Here is a 26,830-nt window from a genome sequence, read left to right on the forward strand (position 1 = left end):
AACATTTTCAGATGATTCTGGATGAAATTAAGTTGTAATAAAAAATGTAATTTAAATTGTTTTTATACAATCAATTTACTATGCATTCGAGGAACTGCAATCATCTACGCATAAAACAATCCACGAGAACCACTACTGCTTAATACATTATTTCTCTTTTTCAAAATCTCCATTGGCTGCCGGATACTGCCATCTAGTGGCCAAGAAATGAATGTTGAAACACTGCAAAAGTTGAAACAAGCACTAGCAAAGCCAATAGGCATCGGGCTCTCAATACTGAGTAATTGGCTTAGCTAGTGCATAGTGTGGGTGGCACTTTAAACATTGCGTTGTTGCACAAACCTGATTATTTGCACTGAAACTGATTTTTAAATTTTAACAAACTTGACTATTTGCACTGTAACTGATTTTTCAATTTTATAATAACTGGAAACTTCTCAGGACAACAGTAGTGGCTTTCTCACTCGAACCCCGCGGTACCCGAATGTTAGACGGGACCGCATTGCACAGGGGTTAACGCTCTAGTTTTTCCTCCCTCCACCACTATTTCTATCACGCTGGAGCGAACGCGCAGCGTGTGGGTGGCAGGACACTGCGTATGGTTAAACCGTGACTATTGCCTTCACTTTACACATTCCGTTGTTGAACAAACTTGATTATTTGTACTGAAACGGATTTTTAAATTTCAACAAACTGGACTATTTGCACTGTACCTGATTTTTTAATTTTATAATACCAGGAAACTTCTCAGGACAACAGTAGTGGCTTTCTCGCATGTCCCCTGCGGTACCCGGATTTTAGACGGGACCACATAGCACAGGGGTTGACACTCTAGTTTTTCCACCCTCCGCCACTATTTCTATCACACTGGAGCGGCCGCGCAGCGGGCGCACCGCCTGCGTGCCAAAGGCAAGCCCGTCGACGCCCGGAGCGCAACTAGCGCCAGAACCCCTTGTCGAATTCTGCCCCAAACATACGGTAGGAAACAATTGCTTGAACTGGGAAGAAGTACATGTATAACACATCTCTACAAAATTTGCACGGGACAGAGGCCCTTTGCTCTAAATGTTCCTTTCGGATTAATCCTGACATTCATTTTGTCTCTATATCTACCAATAGGACTGGGAAAGGGCTGGAAACTAGAAACCCTGAAGCTCACAGAGACAGAGAAAGGGGGTGTAGGAATACTGACATGAATGTATAAGAACTGCTTTTTATATGGAAGACACGAGCCGGAGTAACTTTTAAGTATTTTATTTCCCGGAGCGCCGGGACAACATCTCTCTCGGCTGGCGCCACTCTCAGATGGCCGCCTTCCACTTCCGGCTTTCCCTTTCCGATTCCGGCTAGTGGAAACACTAGACCGTTACCACATATCTCCCCCCTTTATGCAACAACACTTAACTTGGTAAACACTCTTACTTGCTGTCCATTTCAAAGTCTTTGAATCTTACAGGGGTCCTTACTACTCTTCCTGCTCTCGTCTTCATCACTCCTTCTACTCCTCCACTCTCCTGTTCCTCCGACATCCTGCCTCGTGTCTCTGCTCCTTCGTGAGTACTTCCCGTCCTTTTCTTTTCAGTTTCTTTCTTGCTCCTGCCATTTGCTCCACCTTCCTCTCTGACATTCCTGTCCTCTTCAATCTCTCTCTCCTCAACCTGCTGCATGCCTTCTTCCACTTGTTCCACAACCTTCTTCGCTACTCCTCTCCACATTCTCTTCGCCTTCTTCCGTCTCTGCTCCCCACTTTAAGATTTTGCTACACTTTGCCATTCTGTCCTGCGACCACACCTTGCCGTCGCTGAGTAACGCCGATCGGGCATACGGCTCCAGGACTTGTAGGGGCGGTGTGAACTTACTTTCCCCTTTTCTCTTCAGGGTCGCCACCTTCACTCTCACCCAGTCACCCTTCTCTAGGGACACTCCTTGTACATTACGCCTCTTATTGAAATGTTCGGTGTACGTCTCCTGTGCCTTCTCCAGATTTCTCCTGACTACGGCTGGCGACCACTTGCTCTGCACAACCATCTTCCTCCATGCCATATTGTCTTTTGTAAATGGTTCTCTCCCTCTTAGTACTTTGAAAGGGCTGTAACCTGTGCTGCCTGGTGTGATTCGGTATGCCCACAACATCTTGGGTAAATCCCTCTCCCAGTCCAGTCCATCATTTATGGCTGCTTGTATGGTGCCCATTATCACCCTGTTAAAATGTTCCACTTGTCCATTGCCAGCAGGGTGATATATGGGTGTATGCTTGACCTCTATTCCATTCCTGGCTACAAAAGCTTCCCATTTCACTGACGTGAACTGCGGTCCATTGTCGCACGTGATAATTTTTGGAATTCCTTCCTTGATGAATATGTTCCTCAGGAAGGCTATCACTGTGTCGGTATCTACTGCTTCCTTCACCTCCACCTCGGGCCACTTGGAATACTTGTCGATCAAAACCATGGCGTACTTTTGTATACCTTCCGCGTTCAGAATGGGTCCCATGATGTCGACGGACACCATCTCCCATGGCCCTTCAGGCACCGGGAACTTCCCTAACGGTGGCCTCAGCATGAACTGGGATTTGTCCGCTTTAGAACACGACTCACATTGTCTTACATATCGTTCCACTTGTGAGTCGATAGCTGGCCACCAATAGGCTTGTCGAGCCAGGGCCTTGGTCTTGGTGATCCTCTGGTGTCCTTCATGTAACAGGGCCATCAAATGATCTACGATCCCCTGGGGAGGAATCACTTTGTCGCCCCTTAGAAGGAACAGGGGATTTTCCCCCAGTGACAATTCGTCCCTTACTTCCCAGTATCTCCTCAATGTTTCCTTAAGGTGTCTCTTCTCGGGCCACCCGTGGACGACGTACCCTTTTGCCGCTTCCAGATCATCATCCTATTTGTAGGCCTCTTCCCATTCTTGCGCATTGATCACTTTCTCCATGTCCTGTATGGTGGCCACCACGTAACCATCCCACTTCGGGGTCTCTTGCTTGTCCGCCTCCTCCTTAGCCGCTGCTCGGCTCAGGAAGTCTGCCACCTTGTTCTGTGGCCCCGGTATGTGCTCCACTTCGTACACGAAGTCCAGCAATCGGAGTGTCATTTTTGCGATCCTTGGCGTCGCATGGGCATGGCCATTGGATGTTAAAACCTTTATCAGGGGTTTGTGGTCGGTTTTGAATAAAAACATGGCGCCCCCACAGGTACTGTCTAAACCGTTCCATCGCCCACACCACAGCTAACATCTCCTTTTCGATGACGCTGAATTTTTCCTCGTTGGGTGCCAGAGACCTTGAGGCGAAGCTGACCGTTGATATCTCTCCTTTTTCTGACTTCTGCATTAACACTGTACCCAAGCCTCGGTCACTGGCATCGGTGGTAAGGATGGATTCGGCGTCCGGGTCAAACCCTTTTAGGGGTATGGTTTCACTCATCTCCTGTTTCAATGTGTCGAATTCCTCCTGCTCTTCCTTGTTCCATTTGAAGCCATTCCTTTCCTTCAGTAGCTGGCGCAAACAGTGCGTCTTGGTGGCAAAGTTGGGAATGAATTTGCTATAATATTCGGCCATTCCCAGGAATGATATGACGTCCTCCTTCTTCCCTGGGGGTGGCGTGTCCAATATTGCTTGCATGTTGGCTCTCTTTGGTTCTATGCCCCTTTCGCTAACTTCATGGCCGAGGTAGGTTACTGACGGTACCCCAGATTTGCACTTGGACCACTCCGCTGTCAAGCCGTTCTCCTGCAGAGTGCGTAGCACAGTGTGCAGCTTCTCATTGTGTTCTTGTTTGGACGCACCCATGACCAGGATGTCGTCCTGGAAGAATTGAACACCCTCCACCTTCGAAAGAGTCTATGCATCAGTTTTTGGAATACGGCAGCTGCTGATGCCAGCCCAAATGGCATCCTAACAAATTTGTAGCATCCGAAGGGTATGATAAATGACGTGAGGTGACTGCATGACGGATGAAGCTTTACCTGGTGGTAGGCAGATGACAGGTCCACTGTCGAGAACCATTTTATGCCCTTTGTCTTGGCCACCATCTCATTGATGCGAGGAAGGGGAAACTTGTCGATCAGGATGTTTTTGTTAAGTTCCCTGAGGTCGACACACAGCCTCACCTTTCCATTTGGCTTTTGAGCTACTACCAAAGGCGAGAGCCACTCTGCGCTCTCAATGGCCTGTATCACCTCACTCTTCTCCAGTCTGTCGAGTTCTGCCTGCACGGCCTCCCGGCATCGGAAAGGAATGTTCCTTACTTTGTGAATGACCGGTTTGGCTCCCTCCTTCAACCTGATGAGGTGTTTGTACTTGGCCAATTCACCTATCTGTCCGTTGAACACCTTGGGGTATTCCGCTTGACGTCCTCTGAACTCTAAGAGTAACGGGCAGTAGCCCAGCATGGGTATCCTCTGCCCCGGGTACGTGACAGGTCTTAGATCAATGGGGCGCAGCTCCTCTTTTACTTTCGTCACAAACTTCTCCTCCCACACTTGCCTTTGTATTATGGTGATGGGGGCTCCAGTGTCCGCAATTATCTCAATGAGCACCCCACCTATCGCTATACAAGCGATAATAACATAACCTATGTGCATGTTCAACCTGGGTTTGTCCGATTCTGTGCACCCTACGTCCAAGACCTGGGCATCAATGTAGAGGACTTCCTCCAAATCCTCATCCTCTGTTTGGGTTCCTTCTTCTTCACGGTTTTCTTGGTCTATGTATCTGATCATGGCACCTTTTGATTTTCGGCGGCATACCTTTTCATAATGGCCAAAGACGTGGCAGTATGCACATTTTGCCCTGAACGCCGGGCACACTTTGTTGTTTCCCATGTGCGACGTGCTTCCACACCTGTAACAGCTAGGTCGTCCACCTCTTCCCGTCTTATGGACTGCGCCTCCTGATTGTGTGTTCTGTCTATTGTCTTGGCCTCTTGGTGGTTCTCTCTGCTTGGCCCTTTCGCTCTTGCCGTGCGTCATTACCATGCAGACCGTTTGTGTCCCTCCTGCATCTTTCCGGGCCGCTTGGGCGCACCGCTTGGACATTTCCGCTTTCCTCACCAGGGCCCAAACCTCCTTTAGGGGGGCCTCTCCGTTTACCCACAGTTTTTCTTGTACATGTGTGCTGGATGTGTGCATTATGATCTGGTCCCTTATCAGTTCATCATGTAGCGTGCCAAATTTACACGTCAGGGCCAATTTCTGCAGTGCCGCTATGTACTCATCGATTGTCTCTCCGCCCTCTTGTTTCCTCTGGAAGAATTTATGCCTGTCGATGGCTACGCACACTACTGGGCTGTAGTGCGCGTCAAGGTCCTCAATGGCGTGACGAAACACGTCTGTGTCGGTCGCATCTCTTGCGCCTTTGATGATGGTGTCATACACTCTGAGCCCCTCCGGGCCCAAATTGTGCAGCAGGATCTTCCTCCTCCTTGGGCTCGAGTACGCCGCTTCACTCTCCTCTTCCAATGCTTCTAAATAATTTAGAAAATACCGCTTCCAGTCTTCCCACGGCATCGTGGATTCCCCTCTTTTCGGGAGAAAAGGCACCAATTGGGTGAGGGAGGTGGACTGTGTCGCATCTTGCCGTTTCCTCTGGGGCCCGCCTGTGTTGGGATGGCCCGGCCAGGTGGGCTTCCAGGCGCCTGTCTCTCGTCCGTGTCCTCCTCGCTGTGCTCGCTGTCGGCAGAACCTCCCCCTTGTGCGCCGTCAGTAGCTGGGAGCACTCTTGGACTGCCTCTATCAGCTGTGCCAGCTGTGCTCGATCCTTCCCCCTTTCCTTGCTGCGCCGCCAGTGTGCCGCGTGGGGTTCAATTGTGGGTGGGGGTCTTTTGTGCTTGGCTGTGTGTGTCACCGATCACCTCGTGTGCCCAGTGTGGTGCGCGGTATCGTCTCCTTCCGCTCTCACCTCGACGCCCTGTGGCCAGACTGCAGTTCCGCTGTCTTTAGGGCTGACGCCGCTGTGCCGACTGTGGTGGGTGCGCCCTCGTTCTCCCGCCGGGGTTTGCCCTTCGCCCTCTGCCGCGCTCTGGGAGCAACACACCTCCGCTCGTGGGGTACGTTGTTCTCTGTCTCCGTCTTCCCAGTGCACCCGCAAGGTTCTGTGCTAGATCCCGTGCCTCGTCGCCATTATAAGAACTGATTTTTATATGGAAGACACGAGCCGGAGTAACTTTTAAGTATTTTATTTCCCGGAGCGCCGGGACAACATCTCTCTCGGCACTCGGCTGGCGCCACTCTCAGATGGCCGCCTTCCACTTCCGGCTTTCCCTTTCCGGTTCCGGCTAGTGGAAACACTAGACCGTTACCACAGAATGGGATCACTTCAGATCTTAAGGCAACACAAAAGGTGTTTGTTGAGTGTCTTCTGTTTAACACCAGCTCTGCAGTCAAACAAATATCAGCTGGAAGATTTAATTCAACTTTCCCCCCCAGACATAGTTTTTGTGACCGAAACCTGGACAGATAGTACATCATGTCCAGATTGGAACATTGCCTTACCAACAGGCTACGCTCTCTTTTTGCAGGAGAGGGAGAAAGACAGAGGGGGGGCAGACCAATTATTTATCGCAACTATTTAAATGTGCGCATTGAGGCTATTTCTGTTCTGCCTGCAGAAGCACCTCATTTCTGTGTAAAGTTAAACAACCTCTCGACGTTCCAGGGGATACTAATATATCGCCCACTCGGACCCAAAGCGGCCTACTCTCAAGCACATTTGGAGTCATATACTGATCCTCACTCCCTTACGATTCTCGGAGATTTCAACTATCACTTAGAATCTAAGAACAACTCGGATACAATCAGACTGCTGGACAATCTTGAGGCTTTTAACTTAAATCAAATCATAACTGAATCTACTCACCAGGCAGGACACGTTAGATGGTATTTTTACAAGCAATCTTGATATTAATCTGACTATATATTAGCCCTCTTCCGTGGACAGATCATAAGGCTATTCATTTTAATATTAAAGTCACGCAGTCATACCTTCGTACACAGTCATCTAAGGTACAAATTAGGCGATGGAATAAAGTCAAGGGCAGCGACCTAGAGTCGGCCTTGGTCACTTTCCTGCCACGTTAGGAAAGAATAATAATGTAGCAGCCTTGTAGTTTAACGGCTGGCTACTGGCAGCAGGCGAGCATGTGGCAGCTAAAAAACTGGTGACAGTAAAGAGAGCCAAGATATCGTCACCTTGGTATACCCCAGAGCTTAAGTGTCTAAAACTGAATTGCAGGAGAGCCGAGCGTATCTGGAGAAAAAGACTATAATAATCAAACAAAATCAACATATAACTTAGCTATTCAACAATATAAGGAAGCAATTATTGCCGCAAAAAAATTCTTTCACAACTAAAATAAAGGAGGCTGGTAACTCTACCAAAGAACTATTCAAATCTGTCAACATGCTGGCTAAACCGCAACAGGATAATACATTCAAGCCTGATCAAACTATGTGTAATAAACTCGCCGTATTCTTCCAAAATAAGGTGCAAGGAATTTATAATGGCCTCCTAAACTCTCAAGGGTTTCAGGATAAAAAAGAACCACCAACGGGTTCAACTCATTGTAGACTATCGTGTTTCCAGACAGTAACAAACGAGGAAGTACTAAAACTTTTGCTTTCCATAAAAACTGGCTCACCCACAGATCCCTGTCCCCCTACCATTATGCATTTGGCTGCCCAGAAGATCTGTGATAGTCTCACCCCACCCCCTTATTAACCAAGTCCTGGAATCAGGTTGCTATCCAGAAATTTTGAAAAAAGCATCTATTAGACCTCTCTTAAATAAACCAAGAATGGTTGGGCTTTAAGCCCACTGTTAGGTAACAAAATATCTTGCAAAAGATAGTGCATGTACTGTCTTAGGTGATAATAGCAGTAACATTTGTCTGAGCTATGCAGGAAGAAAAACTGAATGACAGAAAGACAGGGGAATTATGTACTGTAATTTCAGGTTTTATTAACACACTTTGGCTACCTAAGCTTTTGGTGTGAATCATTCATAAAAATGAAACAATGATAACACAATACAATAAATAACAGGAAAGCACTGGTAAAATTAAAATTGGAGGTGAACGTGGGCAAAAACAACATTTGAAAAATCATGAATACGTTGTATTTGTCCCACATTTGAAGGATTACTTCACTAAGGGGTAACTCAGTGTCCCTCAGAGCCCGGGCATTGATCAGTATACAAGAACAATTGGTTCTGTTGGAGCAAAAACCTGAACTGGAGCCGGTCAAGGTACCTCAGCTTCGTAAATAGTAATATAGTATTTATGGCTCCTGGGTCACCAAGGAAAGGCCATAATGCTTGATTCCAAAGGTAGGGTCTGTAGGAGAGTAGGGTCTGCAATCCTATGATAACCCAGATTTTTTGCTTTTGTTTCACTGGTTTACGACCTTCTCTGGCTGTGGGCCTGCCAATCAGACCCACAGCCTAGCTGTTCTCTCACTAAATTGACATGTGTACCTTAGGTGCATTATCCAATTGGTACTGGGCCACCTTATCAGACCCTGTAACTCAGGGCATAGGTGTACCCAGGGCCTACCAGGGGCTGAAGCATGTATTATGCCACCCCTGGATGGCCATCTAAATCTGACACAACTGGCTGCACGACAGCTGGGGCAAGGTGTTGTAATCACCCCTTGCTTTAGATATAGTATACCTATATCTAACCCTAAAAATGGACACACAGATTCCTATCAGTCACTCCTATGGCAGGCCTTGACAATCCTGAAGCACAAGTTACTACTTGTGTAACGATATATCTGTAAGAGACATTAGTTAGTGATAGATTCCTTACCTTAGAATATCCCCAGGCGTCAGACTGGATCCGGAAAATTTTGCGTAGCAGTACCCTTGCGCGTCGGTAGGCGTCGTCTGCGGCTCCGCGTCCGTCGCCGGCGTCGTGGGCGCCGTGATGACGTCGTCGGAGTATATAGACGCCGCCTCCGCGTGCTGACGTCAGTTCTTAGCCACAGCTTTTCCGCGCCAGAAGCGCAGAGCCATGACAAAAACCGACACTGGTGCCAAGAAACTAGGGCCCTGAAAGGGGATGACCTTAACCCTAGATATCGGTTCGCAGAACGGGGAGGATGGGTGGGTCGGTAAGGAATCTATCACTAACTAATGTCTCTTACAGATATATCGTTACACAAGTAGTAACTTGTGCATCTGAAAGAGACACGTTAGTGATAGATTCCTTACCTTAGAATAGATACCCCAGCAATACCATCCCCGTGGTGGTGGGTCTGCGAACCAATATTCACACCAGAAAGCCCTGGAGAACGGAACGGCCGAAGTAGCCATCTCTCCGGACTTGACTGTCCAGGCAGTAGTGCCTCGCAAACGTGTGCAACGAAGCCCACGTAGCAGCCTGGCAAATGTCCTGCAGGGGCACACCTCGGCCCAAGGCAGTTGTAGTGGCCGTGGCTCGAGTGGAATGAGCCCGCAGCCCAACAGGTGGTTCCTTCTTTGCCAAGGAGTAACACGCCTGGATGCACATGATAATCCATCTAGAAATGGTCCTCTTGTGCACCGCTTTCCCTTTCTTAGCGCCCGCGTAACCAACAAAGAGTTGATCATCCACCCGGAACTGGCGTGTGCGATCCAGATAGAATGAGAGCGCACGTTTTGGGTCCAGACGGTGGAGCCTCTCCTCCTCTCTTGAGGGGTGCGGAGGCGGAAAGAAGGTGGGCAATGTGATGGACTGCCCCATGTGGAAGGCCGTGACCACCTTAGGCAAGAAGGAGGGCCTAGTCCTCAAAACAACCTTGTCCGGATGGACTGAAAGGAAAGGAGGCTTACAAGAGAGAGCCTGGAGCTCACTCACTCTCCTGGCAGAGGTGATGGCTACCAGGAAGGCAGTCTTTAAAGAAAGAAGGCGAAGTGGACAATTGTGAAGAGGCTCAAAGGGAGCGCACATCAGAAATGTCAGAACCAGGTTCAAGTCCCACTGAGGCATCACGAAGGGAACAGGAGGAAAAGTATGAGTGATGCCCTTCAGGAATCGATTTACGATAGGGGACTTGAACAAAGAGGGTTGGTCAGGCAGCCTCAGAAAGGCTGAAAGAGCCGAAAGATAGCCCTTGACAGTGCCCAGAGCAGAGCCCTGCTGGGCGAGAGAAAGAAGGAAGAGAAGAATCTCAGAGAGAGGGGCATTGAGAGGATCCACAGCCTTTGCTGTGCACCATGCCACAAATCTGTTCCACCTGCAGGCGTATACCGTTTTTGTGGAGGGACGCCTGGCTGCCAGAATGATGTTGCAAACTTCAGGAGGCAAGTCAAATGGCCTCAACTGCCGCCGCTCAATCTCCATGCATGGAGGTGGAGACTGGACAGGTTCGGGTGGAGGACCGTCCCCTGCTGCTGCGACAGAAGGTCCTCCTGAAGAGGCAGACGAACCGGGGGATCGACTGACATACTGAGTAGCTCGGGATACCAGTACCTTCGTGCCCAGTCCGGAGCCACAAGAATGACTTGTGCCCGGTCGCGCTTGATCTTCTTCAGCACTCTGGGCAGAAGAGGTATAGGCGGAAAGGCGTACAACAGACCGCAGCTCCACTCGCGACGAAAAGCGTCTCCGAGCGAGTGCCGCCTTGGAAATTCCAACGCGCAGAACTGATGACATTGCGCGTTCTCTTCGGTGGCGAATAGATCTAACCAAGGCTCTCCCCAACGCAGAAAGAGGCCTTGCGCCACGTCCGAGTGCAGACGCCATTCGTGATCCATCGAGCACCGACGGCTGAGTTCGTCCGCCCTGGCGTTCAGAGAACCTGCCAGGTGTTGAACCACCAGAGTCACGCCCTGATGTTCCAGCCATTGCCAGAGGCGCAGAGCCTCCTGGCAGAGGGTCCACGACCCCACACCGCCCTGTTTGTTGCAGTACCACATGGCGGTGGTGTTGTCCGTGAACACCTGCACTGCACTCCCTCGGACAGACGGGAGGAATGCTTTCAGTGCCAGACGAATCGCCCGCAGCTCCAACAGATTGATATGGAGCCGGGACTCCGCCGGAGACCAGAGTCCTCTGATCTCCGCCTCTCCCAAGTGGCCACCCCAGCCCCGGAGGGACGCGTCCGTCACAACTACGTGCTCCGGTTGGGGAAGGGAGAGGGATCTGCCGTTGACCCAATCGCGGTCCGTGAGCCACCACTGCAGCTGTCTCGCAGTGCCCTCCGAGATCAGGACGTGGTCGGAAAGGTTGCCCCGGTGCTGGGCCCACTGAAACTTCAGGTCCCACTGCAGAGCCCGCATCCGCCACCGTGCGTGATGCACCAGAAGGATGCAGGAGGCCATCAGTCCCAGAAGCCTCAGCGTCAACCTGACCGAAACCCGGGATAACGGCCCGAAGACCGGGATCAGGGCCTGTATATCCCGGACTCGCTGTTCGGGCGGGTAAACCCGAAACTGCGCCGAGTCGAGAACCGCTCCGATGAAAAGGAGCTTCTGAGAGGGGCACAGGTGCGACTTCGGCACATTGATGGAAAATCCCAGCCTGTGCAGGAGATCCGCCGTAGTCTGGAGGTGGTGGACGACTGCCTGGGGCGAGCCCGCCTTCAACAACCAGTCGTCTAGGTAGGGGAAGACTGAAACCCCTAACCTGCGCAGGTGAGCTGCGACCACCGCCATCACCTTCGTGAACACCCGTGGGGCGCTGGTAAGGCCGAAGGGGAGCACGGTAAACTGAAAGTGCTCGAGGCCTACCGTGAACCGCAGGTAACGCCGGTGGGCCGGCAGGACGGGGATGTGGAAATACGCATCCTGCAAGTCCAACGCTACCATCCAGTCTCCTGGGTCTAGGGCAGCCAAGACCTGAGCCAGTGTCAGCATTTTGAACCGCTCCTTCCGGAGGAAGCCGTTGACGTTCCTCAGGTCCAAGATAGGGCGTAGGCCCCCTTTGCCCTTCTTGGGTACCAGAAAGTAGTGGGAGTAGCAACCACGTCCTACTTCTGGCCCAGGAACGCGCTCGATGGCCCCCTTGGCCAAGAGGGCCGAAACTTCCTCCCGCAGGAGCCGCAAGTGATCCCCCGACACGCGGTGGTGTTGCGGTGGCATGGCTGGAGGGGTCGTCTCGAAGGGGAGGGAGTAGCCCCTTCGGACGATCTGCAGCACCCACCTGTCCGAAGTGACTGTGCGCCAGTGAGAGTGGTGATGGCGAACCCTGCCTCCCACCGGCGTCACCTGGGCCGGAAAGCACGGACTAGGAGGGTTTAGAGGCGGATGCTGCGGGGGCAGGTGTGGACTGGCTCCGCTTGCCTCCCCTACCGCCTCCACGGCGGGTTCCACGGCCGCCGCCGCGCTGGACGACAGTTTGCGGCGAGTGGCTGGCGGCACGTGTGGGGACGCCCCTTCCGTGGCCACGAAAGGAGCGAAAAGCAGCCACTTGCTGGCGCGGGGCCGAGAGGCCCAAGGACTTGGCCGTAGCCCTGGAGTCCTTAAAGCGCTCGAGCGCGTGGTCTGCCTTGTCGCCAAAGAGGCGACGGCCATCGAACGGCATGTCCATGAGAGTATTCTGGACATCAGCCGAGAAGTTGGCGGACCTAAGCCAGGCGTGGCGTCGAATCGCCACCGTCGTAGCCATCGCTCTGCCCAGCGAGTCAGTGGTGTCCAGTCCGCACCTGATCGAATACTTCGCTGCGTCCCGACCCTCCACAAGGGCTTGGCCGAGTTTGGCCCGTACCTCCAACGGGCACTCTGGCAGCACTTCCGCCACCGTGTCCCATATAGAATGGGTGTAACGGCCCAAGAGGCATGCGGTGTTGGAAGACCGCAGTCCACAACTAAGGGACGAGAAGACTTTTTTGCCAAAAGCCTCGTACCTCTTGGATTCCCGATCAGGGGGTGCTGACGGGAAGGCGGTCTGGGAGTTAGAGGCCTGGATGACCAGACTCTCGGGGGTGGGGTGGGTGGACAGGAAACATGGGTCGCCCGGAGCCGGGCGGTGGCGTCTGGCCACGTTCCTATCTACAGGCGAACCTGTAGCGGGCCTGGACCAAGTGCCCAACAGAACGTCCGACAAGGCCTCATTAAACGGCAGCATTGGCTCCATGGAGCATGACTGCGGCTTAAGGACCTCAGTGAGGAGATTAGTCCTCACGGCCGCGACGGGGAGCTCGAGGCCCAAGGCCTGAGCAGCCCTCATCAACACCACACTATATGTAGCGCCCTCCTCCGAAGCCACGGAAGGAGGAGAGACGAATCCAGTGTCTGGAGAGGTGTCCAGGCCACTGGCCTCCCCAAGGTCTCCTGTCCAGTCCATGTTAGACTGACATTCCCTTGTCAGAGGGTCCTCAGACCCCTCCCAATCCTCCACTTCCCCCATCTCCTGAGATTCAGGGTCGTAAGTGAATGAGGATGGGTCACAGGGATGGAAATCCCCGACCGGCGTCGAGATCGGCGCCGACAGGCCCCGTCCCGACGCCGGAACCCATACAGAAGAGGAATTGGGGACGGCGTCGGCCGGGACCGACGCCGGCGGGGACACCACACGGACCGACCCCGGGGGGGTCGTAAGGTCCACCGGGGACGCTCCATCGCCCGACGAGGGCCGAACGGCGCCCTGCGGCATCGGACCCGAAGGCACCGACGACGCCGGGACCGCCGAACCCTGCGGCGCCGAGCCCGAGGGCAGCGGCGGCGTCGGGATCGCGGAGCCCTGTGGCGCCGGCGTCGGAGACGTCGGCGGCGTCGAGGCCGAAGCACCCGACGGCGTCGGGGCTGAACCCGACCCACTAGGGCCCTCAGACGGGTTCACTGGGCCCGAAGGCGCCGTGGAAGAAAGGGACCTCATGGCCATGAGGAAGCGCTCTATCTCCCCCGGCGTCGCGTTCAGCCCAGGGACCGGGGGGTATGGAGCCGAACGCGGCGCCCGCGACTCCTGAGGAGCCGCGTGGGCGGTGTCACCCGAACCCCCGGCCGCATCGCGCGAGCGTCGGGGGGAGTCGGAAGAGCGATGACGTCTCTTCGACTTCTTATGCTTCTTACCTGACGACTTGGACCCGGAGGAGTGGCGCCGACTCCCGGAGCTGTGACGGCTCCGCCCCCGCGACCTGTCCCTCGACCTCCCGTGGGACCGGGACCGGGACCTCACTCGGCGCGGGGCCGACTGGCGGATCTCGAGTCGCCTGCGGGACCGCTCCCGCCTGGCCTTCCTCGAGAGGGCCCGACAGTCGGAGCAGGCCTCGTCGTCATGGTCGACGCCCAAACACGTCAGGCACAGTCGGTGCGGGTCCGTAACCGACATGAGTCGCTCGCAACCGCCGCAGTGCTTGAAGCCGGGCATCCCTAACGGCACCGTCGGAGTCGTGAAGACTTCGAAAGAGATCAAAAAGATCCAAAAAGTTAGTCAAAAAATGACCAGGGAACTGCTTTTTCCAGATCTGCGCTGGCTGGCGCGGAAAAAAGAAGAACTGACGTCAGCACGCGGAGGCGGCGTCTATATACTCCGACGACGTCATCACGGCGCCCACGACGCCGGCGACGGACGCGGAGCCGCAGACGACGCCTACCGACGCGCAAGGGTACTGCTACGCAAAATTTTCCGGATCCAGTCTGACGCCTGGGGATATTCTAAGGTAAGGAATCTATCACTAACGTGTCTCTTTCAGATGGCAGAGTGCTTGGAATCGTGTGAGACGGTGCTCTGGTATGAGCTGAGCCCGTTTGCAGCTTGCGGAACCAAGTCCTAATAGCTGTTCCATGATAACGCATACCATATACTCTTAAGTACATAATAATCCTCGCGGTTAAATGCTATCTCTGGTATCGCTTTATCAAAACATGTCGAGTAAGGTGTCATACGAATTGGAATACTAACCCCTCACCAATTCTGGCGACGGGGTTAGCATTCCGCCCTTCTAGAGGGACACAACATGTATGTAACTGTGAACCCCGGTTAAAGTTAACTGAAGCCTCAGCTCCACAAAATGGATGCTGCCACCACAGACACGAGTCTGACCTCCTGCTGCTGGGAGTCCTTCCAGCGAGGAGAGCTTGGACAAAGGGTTTCCTGTCAGGGGCAGTGCTAGCACCATCCCAGACAGGGTTTTGTGTATCCTGGGTAGGCAGGGCTTTACAGGAAGGTGACTGCAAGTGGCACCCAGGTGCTCACTACGCATCTGCCGGCTAGAACCAGTTCCAGGGGCACACCAGCCCTGGCCTGGGGAAAGTCCGGCATGGGAGAGGGGTGTAACCACCCCCCTTCCTGGTCCCACCCCTAAGGCAGGACCTAGTCGCGTACCCACCCCTTTCTTTAGGATAAAGGCAGGAGCGGGGACCCTTCCAAATTAGATCATCTTTGAATCAAGAAACTACTTTCTACGAAAGGAACTCTCGACTTCTTCTCAAGATTTCTCCCTTGTGGCTAAGGAGTAGTCACCCTGCATCCGCAGGCACCATCTAAGAACTCTGCGGTTTGCTGCACGTCCTTCCTCAGGAATCCGACCGACCAGCACGACGAGACCCGGCTTCCCTGGCACCTCTGACCTCTACCTACCTCTACAGCTATGCTGAGAACCGTAGGTGCGACGAGACCTCGAGGGACCGGCCATCATCAGAACTGCACGACTTCTATCCAGCACGACCACCGAGGGATCCTCTGGTGAGTGCTTTGGGGTCCGAGAAGCCCCGACCCTGAGCAGCTCCAGCACCGAAGTCCAGCCCCCCAGCATCTCCACGATCTGCGTGGGGCCCTTCTGCTTTTTTCTGCTCACCGCGTTGTCTGGCTACTAGCCCGCTGGCTTGTGGCCTTCCCGACGACGCCCAACGACAACAACGCTGCTGGTCTGGTTGCTCCAGACTGGCCCTTGCTCCCTTCCAAAAGAGGAGCACCCCGGACCCTCCTGGTCCACTCCAGACGCCATTTTAGGTCCACCGCGTGGGCTTGAATTTGCCAAGACTTGTTGCCCCAATCCTGGGTCCAGCGACGTCGACAGCATCAACCATTGTGGGACAGCTCGCACCTCCATCCTGGTCGCCGACAACGCCTCCTGGTCCGTGAGACTGCAGAGCCCAGCGTCGCCCACTCACCTGGTCGAGGTGACTACCATCCGGTGCCCTCCTGGTGCCATCTGATCACTGGCTAGTGGTCACGAACTTGGTCCCCTCTGCTTTCAGGTGTCATCCATCTTCGATCCAGGCTTGGATCACTTCAAATTATCTAAAGTTTAAGCTCCTGATTAGGGGAATCTTTCCCTGCACCTCACTTTGTCGTACAGGTGTAATTAAGCAACAACTAGATCGAAGGAATATTAATGCTCGACTTTTCTAAAATAACAAAAGGCATGGAGCCTCGTCAAATTCACACGCATTATTTTTTGTTTAATGGAAGTACAGTTTTTACGAATTTCAGGAAAAATAACTTTCCTATAGAAATCTTTTTTACTCTAAAAATATTGAAAAAACCAGCACCAAATCTATAATGAGTCATTTTTGTGCACCTAATCTTGAAGCGCTATATATTTAGAATCTTTTTGCTTGGATTTGACATCAGCTAAATCTGACTCTAGTCCCAAGTTAAAATATAGCTCCACTCCCCAATTGCTTTCCACTCGGTTAAGCTGGTTAATCCTTGTGCTATACATCAGCACCGATGTATATCCAGTGATATTTTACGTGGGAGCCATTGCTGATTCTTTCTCTAGAGAATCTGGTCCTTTTTTTACTTCTTCCTATTTTTTGGTCCTTCTTTCATGTTCACACCAGTGACATTTTACGTGGGAGCCATTGTTGATTCCTGCTCTAGAGAATCTGGTCCTCTTTTCATTTCTTCTTAATTTTTGGTCCTTTTTTTATGTCAACACCAGGTCAGGTGTACTCAATCATCCAATCAAATAGGGTATATATACAGGAAGTAAAGGCACTTTAAAATGCCGTCTTTCGTGGAAGGAGCATAGAACCCCCGTGTCCCGCCGCCGGAATCTCTGAGCCCTGTTGATATCTATTGGGTAAGTGTTCGCTAAAATCCCTATGCGGTAATTTTACTCTGATCACTTGTTTAGTTAACTGATAATCTCCAAAGTAAACAGTGGGTAACAGAATTCTCTCTCTCCTTTCCCCCCCCTGTTTGTTCATTTTACAGACAGGGAGTTATTTTAAACCACTTTGAAATCCATCGCTCCTTGAGCACAAGTAAAAAGGTAACTATCAGTCCTTCTTCTTTAAGAGACAGTAAGTCTATGAAGTCGCCATGCATTGACTGTTCTCCAAAAATTGATGCCAGAATTCTTTCCATCCATTCTATAGGCAATCTCGCCATTTGTTATCTCCACATCAGGAGGACTATATCTTTTGGGATCCACAAAAATATTCATTATCGTGGCCATAAATTTTAACTCCGGCAGGCGGGTCTAACTGAAATCCCACTCCTCACTTAAGGTACCTTCATCCTCGAAAATGAAAATGTTTTCAAAAAACTACTAATGTATCCTCACTAACTGTCTAGTTAATATAAAATATCAAAAATAGAAAAGATTCAATAAACTAAAAGAACTCATAATTTCTTCTAGGAAATATAGAAATTCAAAAATCAACAATCAAGACAAACAAATTACATCGTGTGACTATGGAATATCTATCTGCAAACCTTAACTAAAATAGGTAAAACACTAGCTTGGTCCTTTCATTAAATATGGGCTGGTTAGAAAATCATAGACTACACTAAAACAACAATCAATGTTCATGAAATGTCTATGTTTTTTAGGGTCTAGAATATCTTCGTCACCTAACCAAAGAAAAGAAAGTCATTATACAGATAATCCAGATTGAGAACATCAAATAGCATTAATATACTCCGTGTTTTTTAAGTAAGTGACCTTATCTATGATATGAATGTATTGTATACCATTGTTTAAGTCCCGCGTTGATAGCACGCTGCGAATTGCCACCATTTAGAATATTTCGTATTTTCCATCACTAATATCAATCATTTGATTCCTCGCATTTGCCATCCTATGTAAGAACCCTGCTTCCTCACCACCAAAACTTGGGAATAATCTATTTAGTATAAAGGTATCCACTCCTTCTCCCTTTTTTGGCCATTATCTCATATAAGAATATATGAGTTAAAAGGATTCACTCCATTTTTCTATTTTTCTTGATGATCATTAAGGCAAGGAAAAGAAATCCGTCAAAGTATTATTGTAATATTAATAAGCTTGGTCACAATAGAATGGAAAGTCTGAGACTATTAGCCTAACATTGGTTTGTTTTAATTTTCTCTGTGTAACATAATATAAATTGATGCATTATTGTACATAATATTTTTTGTTTTATGGAATTTTCCCATTTCAGATACTATCGTGGCTGCTCCAGAAGAAGGCGCTGGTTCGCCGAAACGCGCGTAGAGATTATTTTAGCCACACCTTTCTCTCTTAAAAACTGTGTTCATTTTATATAACCTTCATTTGTTGGATTATTTGTCCTTCTCTCTTAAAGTGTTGCTGTGTATTGTTGATTTATTATGTCGCATACAATTTGTGAATATGTATTATTATTTTAATGTGTTTTTTAAAAGAATTTATGAATAAAATTGAACTACCCCTTTTTTACAAACAACCTATGTTTTAGCTCAGTTCATTTCGACCACTTATTACGTTCTGTTGCCTAGATTGATACATATCAAATTATTCACTTCAAACTATCTTCACTGGTCGCCTGCCAGCAACTTCTTTCTTCAGGCTCCTGGTCCGTCAACGAGGATTCCCGACGTCTTTTGAGACCTATGCAGCTGCAGCCCCTGGGCTAGGTAACTTCGGCATTTCGGTGCCCCAGCATAGCCTCACTATCCAAGGGTCCAGAGTGTAGGAAGGTGGATACCTGACTATGGTTACCCCCAACTTTTTTGCCTGGTGTTTTGCTGGTTTTCCGACTTAGTTGGCCTGGGACCCTGCCAATCAGGACCCCAGGCCTACTGCTCTCTCTGTAAAATGGATTCCCTGTACCCTAGGTGCATTATCCAATTGGTACTGGGCCACCTTATCAGACCCTGTAACTCAGGGCATAGGTGTACCCAGGGCCTACCAGGGGCTGAAGCATGTATTATGCCACCCCCGGCTGGCCATCTAAATCTGACACAACTGGCTGCACGACAGCTGGGGCAAGGTGGTGTAATCACCCTTTGCTGTAGATATAGTATACCTATATCTAACCCTAAAAATGGACACACAGATTCCTATCAGTCACTCCTATGGCAGGCCTTGACAATCCTGAAGGCAGAGTGCTTGTAATCGTGTGAGATGGTGCTCTGGCATGAGCTGAGCCCGTTTGCAGCTTGCGGAACCAAGTCCTAATAGCTGTTCCATGATAACGCATACCATATACTCTTAAGTGCATTATAATCCTCGCGGTTAAATGCTATCTTTGGTATTGCTTTATCAAAACATGTCGAGTAAGGTGCCATACGAATAGGAATACTAACCCCTCGCCAATTCTGGCGACGGGGTTAGCATTCCACCCTTCTAGAGGGACACGACATGTATGTAACTGTGAACCCCGGTTAAAGTTAACTGAAGCCTCAGCTCCACAAAATGGATGCTGCCACCACAGACACGAGTCTGGCCTCCTGCTGCTGGGAGTCCTTCCAGCGAGGAGAGCTTGGACAAAGGGTTTCCTGTCAGGGGCGGTGCTAGCACCATCCCAGACAGGATTTTGTGTATCCTGGGTAGGCAGGGCTTTACAGGAAGGTGACTGCTGAGTGGCACCCCGGTGCTCACTACGCATCTGCCGGCTAGAACCAGTTCCAGGGGCACACCAGCCCCTGACCTGGGGAAAGTCCGGCATGGGAGAGGGGTGTAACCACCCCCCTTCCTGGTCCCACCCCTAGGGCAGGACCTAGTCGAGTACCCACCCCTTTCTTTAGGATAAAGGCAGGAGCGGGGACCCTTCCAAATTAGATCATCTTTGGAATTAAGACACGACTTTCTACGAAAGGACTTCAAGATTTCTTCTTCAAGATTCTCCCTTGTGACTAAGGAGTAGTCACCCTGCATCCACAGGCACCATCTTAAGAACACTGCGGTCTGCTGCAAGTCCTTCCTCAGGAATCCGACTGCCCAGCTCGACGAGAATCGGCTTCCCTGGCACCTCTGACCTCTACCCACCTCTACAGCTAAGCTGAGAACCGTGGGTGCGACGAGACCTCGAGGGACCGGCCATCTTCAAGACTGCACGACTTCTTTCCAGCACGACCGCCGAGGGATCCTCTGGTGAGTGCTTTGGGGTCCGAGAAGCCCCGACCCTGAGCAGCTCCAGCATCGAAGTTCAGCCTCCCAGCATCTCCACGATCTGCGTGGGGCCCTTCTGCTTTTTGCTGCTCACCGCGTTGTTTGGCTACTAGCCCGCTGGCTTGTGGCCTTCCTAACGACGCCCGACGACATCACTGCTGCTGGTCTGGTTGCTCCAGACTGGCCCTTGCTCCCTTCCAAAAGAGGAGCACCCCGGACCCTCCTGGTCCAATCCAGACGCCATTTTGAGTCCACCGCGTGGGCTTGAATTAGCCAAGACTTGTTGCCCCAATCCTGGGTCCAGCGACGTCGACAGCTTCATCCATCGTGGGACAGCTCGCTCCTCCATCCTGGTCGCCGACAACGCCTCCTGGTCCGTGAGATCTGCAGACCACAGCGTCGCCCACTCACCTAGTCGAGGTGACTACCATCCGGTGCCTTCCTGGTGCCACCTGACTACTGGCTAGTAGTCACGAACTTGGTCCCCTCTGCTTTCAGGTGTCATCCATCTTCGATCCAGGCTTGGATCAACTCAAACTATCTTCACTGGTCGCCTGCCAGCAACTTCTTTCTTCAGGCTCCTGGTTCGTCTACGAGGATTCCCGACGTCTTTTGAGACATATGCAGCTGCAGCCCCTGGGCTAGGTAAACTCGGCATTTCGGTGCCCCAGCATAGCCTCACTATCCAAGGGTCAGGATCCACTGTTGTTTTCGATCTACCTTATCGGGTTCGCCCGAGAACACTAACTTTGTCTTTACTAGCTCCCATAGACTTTGTCCCGCATCCCGCGTTAGAGTGCACACTCTGCACCCGAGTCCCCTAGGCCTCCTACTAGTAATCTGAAGGTTCAGTAACGTAGTCCTAGCGATTCCAAAGCCTATTAGTACAGTACTTACCTGCTAGTAATTTCGCATTCCACTTTAAGAGTATATGGTTTTTCGTGCCCCTCGGGCATTTGTGTAAATTGTGCAACTTAAAGTATTTTCGTAAGAGTTTTGTTGTGTGCTTAGTACCCTGTCCTCATAAAGAGTACAGGGCTGTTGTGATCTAAATAAATACACTGTTTATTTTCATAACACTTGTGTGGTGTCCTTTCACTTGGTGTTCAAGGGGTATATGTGATGGTATAACAGCTGGCTTAACACGCCCTCTAGAGTTTAGCCCGAAGACTGCTCGTATCCACGCTACTAGGATAGCTGGTCTATAAAGTTGACTTACAACCAATCACCATAAGGGTTGTTTGGACTGATACAAAGTGCTCACTAGAATAGTGAACACTATATATCAGGCCAACTTCTCACATTGGTGAGCAGCGGTTGGGATTTGAGCTTGCTGTTGTTTTACCACACGTATCCTAAGAATATCTTGTGAAAGATCACATAAGTACTCCAGGTACATATAACTTAGCTTAGAATACTCTGAGTTCTACTGAACCAGCTGTTGTAGCTCCTCAAGGCTTAGCACACCTTGGCTACAACTCTTAGCAAGGGATCAGTAGGCAAACAAATAGTGTAGGTAGGTGCATCACTTACACCACACTAGAATCAGCATGTCAGACAAAGGAGGAAACTCTGAGTCTCCCCTTGTGTCAGTGGACCCTCCACAGGTCGCTTCCAGATATGCTGCTCTTAGCTTCCAGGAGATGAGACAAGTGTGTACCTCCAGGAAACTAAAACAGGGGTCTAACCCCACAATCCCATTCCTGATTGGTCTCTTAGAGACTTATGATGCCAGGAGGGCTGGTAACCCAGACCCTTCTAATCCAGATGGGACAATGCCCCCCCCTAGAGGGAACCACAGGTGACGCTGACCTTATCCATCTCTCTGCAGAATGGGGAAGAGGAGGATGAGGATCTAGAGCCATCTGAGGACGAGGCAGACAAAGGTCCAGAAGTAGTTAGCCAGCTAACTAGGGACAACTTAAGCAGGCATGAGAATGGTACTAGGAGACCCCTGGGGCCCCTCTCAGGCCAGCTTAACATTGGGAATGGACGAGTTAGGTCTCTATCCAGAGGCTCTAACAGATCCATTCGAACCAATGGCTCTCAGGGCTCTTCTCAAAGAGGGATGACATCCCCTCAGAGGAGAGTGTATGAAGCCAAAGTGAGGGAAGTCAATCTGAGGATTGAAAGGGAAGAACTTGCCCTGGCCAAAGAGAGACTTGCCTTTGCTAGAGAGCAAAAGTTAAGTGGACTAGATTCCGCTGGTGGCAGCATTCCCCCAAGGGAAAACAGGAGTTTAGATACTAGACACCTGAGTAAGATAGTGCCCCCCTTTAAGCAAGGGGATGATATCCACAAATGGATAACTGCTTTGGAGAGGGCTTGCACTGTACAGTGTGTCCCCCAGAGTCAGTGGGCAGCTATCTTGTGGCTCTCCTTTGAAGGTAAAGGTAGAGACAAGCTCCTCACTACTAGAGCTGAGGATGCTAATGATTACCACGTCCTGAAAAATACACTGATAGATGGGTTTGGCCTAACCACTGAGCAGTACAGGTTGCTGTTCAGGGATACCCAGAAAACTCAGTCTCAGGATTGGTCTGACTTTGTAGATTGTGCCACTAAGGCTTTGGAGGGCTGGTTGCTGGGCAGTAAGGTTACTGATTATACAGGATTGTACAATCTGATCATGAGGGAACAGATTTTAAACAATTGTCAGAACCAGTTGTTGCATCAGCACCTTGTTGACTCGGATCTGACCTCTCCCCAAGAATTGGGAAAGAAGGCAGACAGATGGGTCAGAACAAGGGTTAAGCAAAACCAGGGCCAGAACCAGGGTGGTCAGAAGAAAGCAGACCAGAAGGGTAAAGATTCTAAAGGTGAACAAAATTACCAGAAGTCTTCGACAGGTCCCCAACAATCCAAAGAGGGTGGGGGGCAGGCTTCCCAGAAAAAGAAGAATCAAGAAGGCCAGTCAAAAAGGTGGTGCCAATACTGTAAAAGTAAAACTCACTGGTTTAGTGAGTGCACCAAGAAAGGAGGGCAGACTCCTGCTACTGCAGCCCCTAAGGCACCTGTGCCCCCTAGTACAGCCAGCAGTAGTAGTGCACCTCCCAAGGGTTTAGTGGGGTTAACCTTGGGTTCTGAGGGGTATGACAACTTAGTTGGCACACTCACTCAGGCTGTCCTTGTCTGTACAGGGGATATGGATATATCCCCTGATGTCAGTCCCAATACTTTGGGCAAATACAGGCAGACACCTTTAATAAATGGAAAAATGGCTCAGGCCTATAGGGACACTTGTGCCAGTGTCACCATGGTGACACCTAACTTTGTGGACCCTGGACAGATCATGCCAGGTACAGATTTCCTGGTAACCAATGCCAGCAACGTCACTACCAGTCATAGTATGGCGATTGTTGCTTTCTCCTGGGGAGGGGTAAATGGCCAGAAAAAGGTTGTAGTTAGTTCAGACCTCCCAGTGGATTGTTTGTTGGGCAATGATTTGGAGTCATCACAATGGTCAGAAGTGGAGCAGAGGACTCACATGGAGATGTTAGGCTTGCCAGCACATGTGCTTGCTGTGACTAGGTCACAGGTCAGAAGATGCCCCACTGAACAGGTGCTGGATCCTGGAACAATGGACCAGACACCTCCCAAGAAGAAGAGCAGTAGGGTTAAGGCATTGCCTTCCCCCTTGCCCCAGGTTGAGGATCAAGTCTCAGAGGAGGCTGACCTACAGGAATTGAGGGAAACTGAGCCTAAAGAATTTGAACTTGATCAAGTTGAGTTCCTGGGCTCAGGGGGACCCTCAAGAGAAGACCTGGGGAAGGACCAGTTAGACTGCCCTTCCCTTGAACCCCTCAGACAGCAGGCTGCTGCTGAGGCTGCTGGGAACGCCACAGGTACCCACAAGGTATACTGGGATGATGGACTCCTGTACAGTGAGGCAAGAGACCCCAAGCCTGGCAAGGCCAGGAGGCTGGTTATCCCCTTGTCTCAGAGAGGTTTCCTTCTTACCTTGGCCCATGAGATTCCCTTAGCAGGACACTTAGGCCAGACAAAGACTTGGGACAGACTTGTCTCACACTTTCACTGGCCTCACATGAATGAAGATACCAAGGAGTTTTGTCGCTCCTGTGTCGCTTGCCAAGCCAGTGGTAAGTCAGGTGGCACAACAAAGGCCCCCCTTATACCAATGCCTGTGGTGGGGGTGCCCTTTGAAAGAGTGGGGATTGACATTGTTGGTCCAATGGAACCCCAGACAGCATCAGGGCACAAGTTTATACTGGTGGTAGTGGATCATGCCACCAGGTATCCTGAAGCTATCCCCCTTAGGACCACTACAGCACCTGTTGTGGCAAGAGCCCTAGTTGGAGTGTTCTCCAGAGTGGGCTTCCCTAAGGAGGTTGTCTCTGACAGAGGTGCAAACTTTATGTCAAGCTACTTAACTGCTAAGTGGAAGGAATGTGGTGTCAACTACAAGTTCACTACACCCTATCATCCACAATGCAATGGGCTTGTTGAAACGTTCAACAGGACCCTAAAAGGGATGATTCATGGACTACCTGACAAGCTCAGGCGTAGATGGGATGTCCTGATTCCCTGCCTTTTATTTGCTTATAGAGAAGTCCCACAAAAGGGGGTTGGCTACAGCCCTTTTGAACCTTTGTATGGGCATCCTGTAAGAGGACCATTGTGTTTGGTGAAGGAAGGATGGGAGAGACCTCTCAAAAAGCCTGCAACCAACATAGTGGACTATGTACTTGGTCTCCGCTCCAGGATGGCTGAGTACATGGAAAAGGCATCTGAAAACCTTAAGGCCAGCCAAGAACTCCAAAAAGCTTGGCATGACCAAAAGGCTGTCCTGACTGTTTATCAGCCTGGACAGAAGGTGTGGGTGTTGGAGCCAGTGGCCCCAGCAGCACTCAAAGACAAATGGTCTGGGCCCCACACAATTCTTGAGCAAAAGGGAGAGGTCACCTACCTGGTGGACCTTGGAACTCCCAGGAGCCCCCACAGGGTGCTCCATGTCAACAGGCTCAAAGCATATGTCGACAGGAAGGACATGAGCTTGCTCATGGCCATAGATGAGGAACAGGAGGAAGAGAGTGACCCTCTCCCAGACCTGCTCACTCAGAATCCTGATGATGGATCAGTAGATGGTGTTGTCTTTTGTGGCAGCCTCTCTGAACATCAACAGAAGGATTGCAAACAAGTTCTACAATCCTTCAGGCATATGTTCTCTCTAACACCCAGTCAGACCAATTGGTGTACCCATGAGGTTGACACTGGTGACAGCTTGCCAGTCAAGAGTAAAATCTACAGGCAGCCTGATCATGTTAGAGACTGCATCAAAACTGAAGTGCAGAAAATGTTGGAGCTGGGAGTCATTGAACCCTCAGATAGCCCTTGGGCTAGTCCAGTAGTTCTAGTGCCAAAGCCTCACACCCAGGGTGGTAAGAAAGAGATGAGGTTTTGCGTAGACTACAGAGGTTTCAATGCAGTCACTAACACTGATGCCCACCCAATACCAAGGGCAGATGAGCTTATAGATAGATTGGCTTCTGCCAACTACTTAAGTACATTTGACCTGACAGCTGGGTATTGGCAAATCAGGTTAGCTGAGGATGCCAAGCCCAAGACAGCATGTTCTACCCCTGGTGGGCATTATCAATTTGTGGTAATGCCCTTTGGTTTGAAAAATGCACCTGCCACCTTCCAAAGGCTGGTGAATCATGTTCTCACTGGGTTGGATGACTTCTGTGCAGCATATCTTGATGATATTGCTGTCTTTAGCTCCACCTGGGAGGGTCACCTGGTCCACCTGAGGAAAGTGTTAGAGGCACTGCAAGCAGCAGGTCTCACTATCAAGGCCACAAAGTGCCAGATAGGGCAGACACAGGTTGTATACTTGGGCCACCTTGTAGGTGGAGGCCAAGTTCAGCCACTGGAGAGCAAAATACAGTCAATCAGGGACTGGGCTCCTCCAACCACCCAGACTCAGGTTCGAGCTTTCTTGGGCCTGACTGGTTACTACAGAAAGTTTGTCAGGAATTATGGATCAATTGTGACTCCACTTAATGAACTGACAAGTAAGAAAATGCCAAAAAAGGTTCAGTGGACAGCAGGCTGTCAAAAAGCATTCGATGACTTAAAACAGTCCATGTGCACAGCACCTATCCTCAAGAGTCCAGACTACTCCAAACCATTCATTGTCCAAACAGATGCTTCTGAGTTGGGTGTGGGAGCTGTTCTATCTCAACTGAATTTTGATGGTAATGACCAGCCCATTGCTTTTATAAGCAGAAGGCTGACCCCCAGAGAGAAAAAATGGTCAGCTATTGAGAGGGAGGCCTTTGCTGTGGTTTGGGCCCTGAAGAAACTGAGGCCATACCTGTTTGGCACTCATTTCAAGATTCAGACCGACCATAAGCCCCTCTTATGGCTAAATCAGATGAAGGGTGAAAACCCCAAACTGCTTAGGTGGTCCATTTCCCTACAGGGGATGGATTTTACAGTGGAGCATAGACCTGGCACTGATCATGGCAATGCAGATGGGCTCTCCAGGTATTTCCACTTAGAACAAGAAGACTCACCTGGTCAAGGTTAGTTTATTGTCCCAAAGTTTGGGGGGGGGGTCATGTAGGAGAGTAGGGTCTGC

The 26,830-nt window shown here is 50.6% G+C and overlaps 1 protein-coding gene and 1 long non-coding RNA gene across 3 annotated transcripts in view; one reads left to right on the plus strand and one right to left on the minus strand.

The window, feature by feature from the left end:
* The window catches only part of ENDOV (endonuclease V), a 238,911-nt gene that overhangs the window by 203,875 nt on the left and 8,206 nt on the right, over positions 1-26,830 (minus strand). The window lies entirely within an intron of this gene.
* LOC147702422 (uncharacterized) lies at positions 16,615-17,795 on the plus strand. Its single transcript, XR_015297522.1, has 4 exons — positions 16,615-17,142; positions 17,249-17,380; positions 17,512-17,602; positions 17,706-17,795. It is a non-coding gene; the product is annotated as an uncharacterized LOC147702422 (long non-coding RNA).

This window comes from Lissotriton vulgaris, chromosome 7 (assembly GCF_964263255.1).
Source record: "Lissotriton vulgaris chromosome 7, aLisVul1.2, whole genome shotgun sequence".
In the NCBI taxonomy this organism is placed as follows: Eukaryota; Metazoa; Chordata; class Amphibia; order Caudata; family Salamandridae; genus Lissotriton; species Lissotriton vulgaris.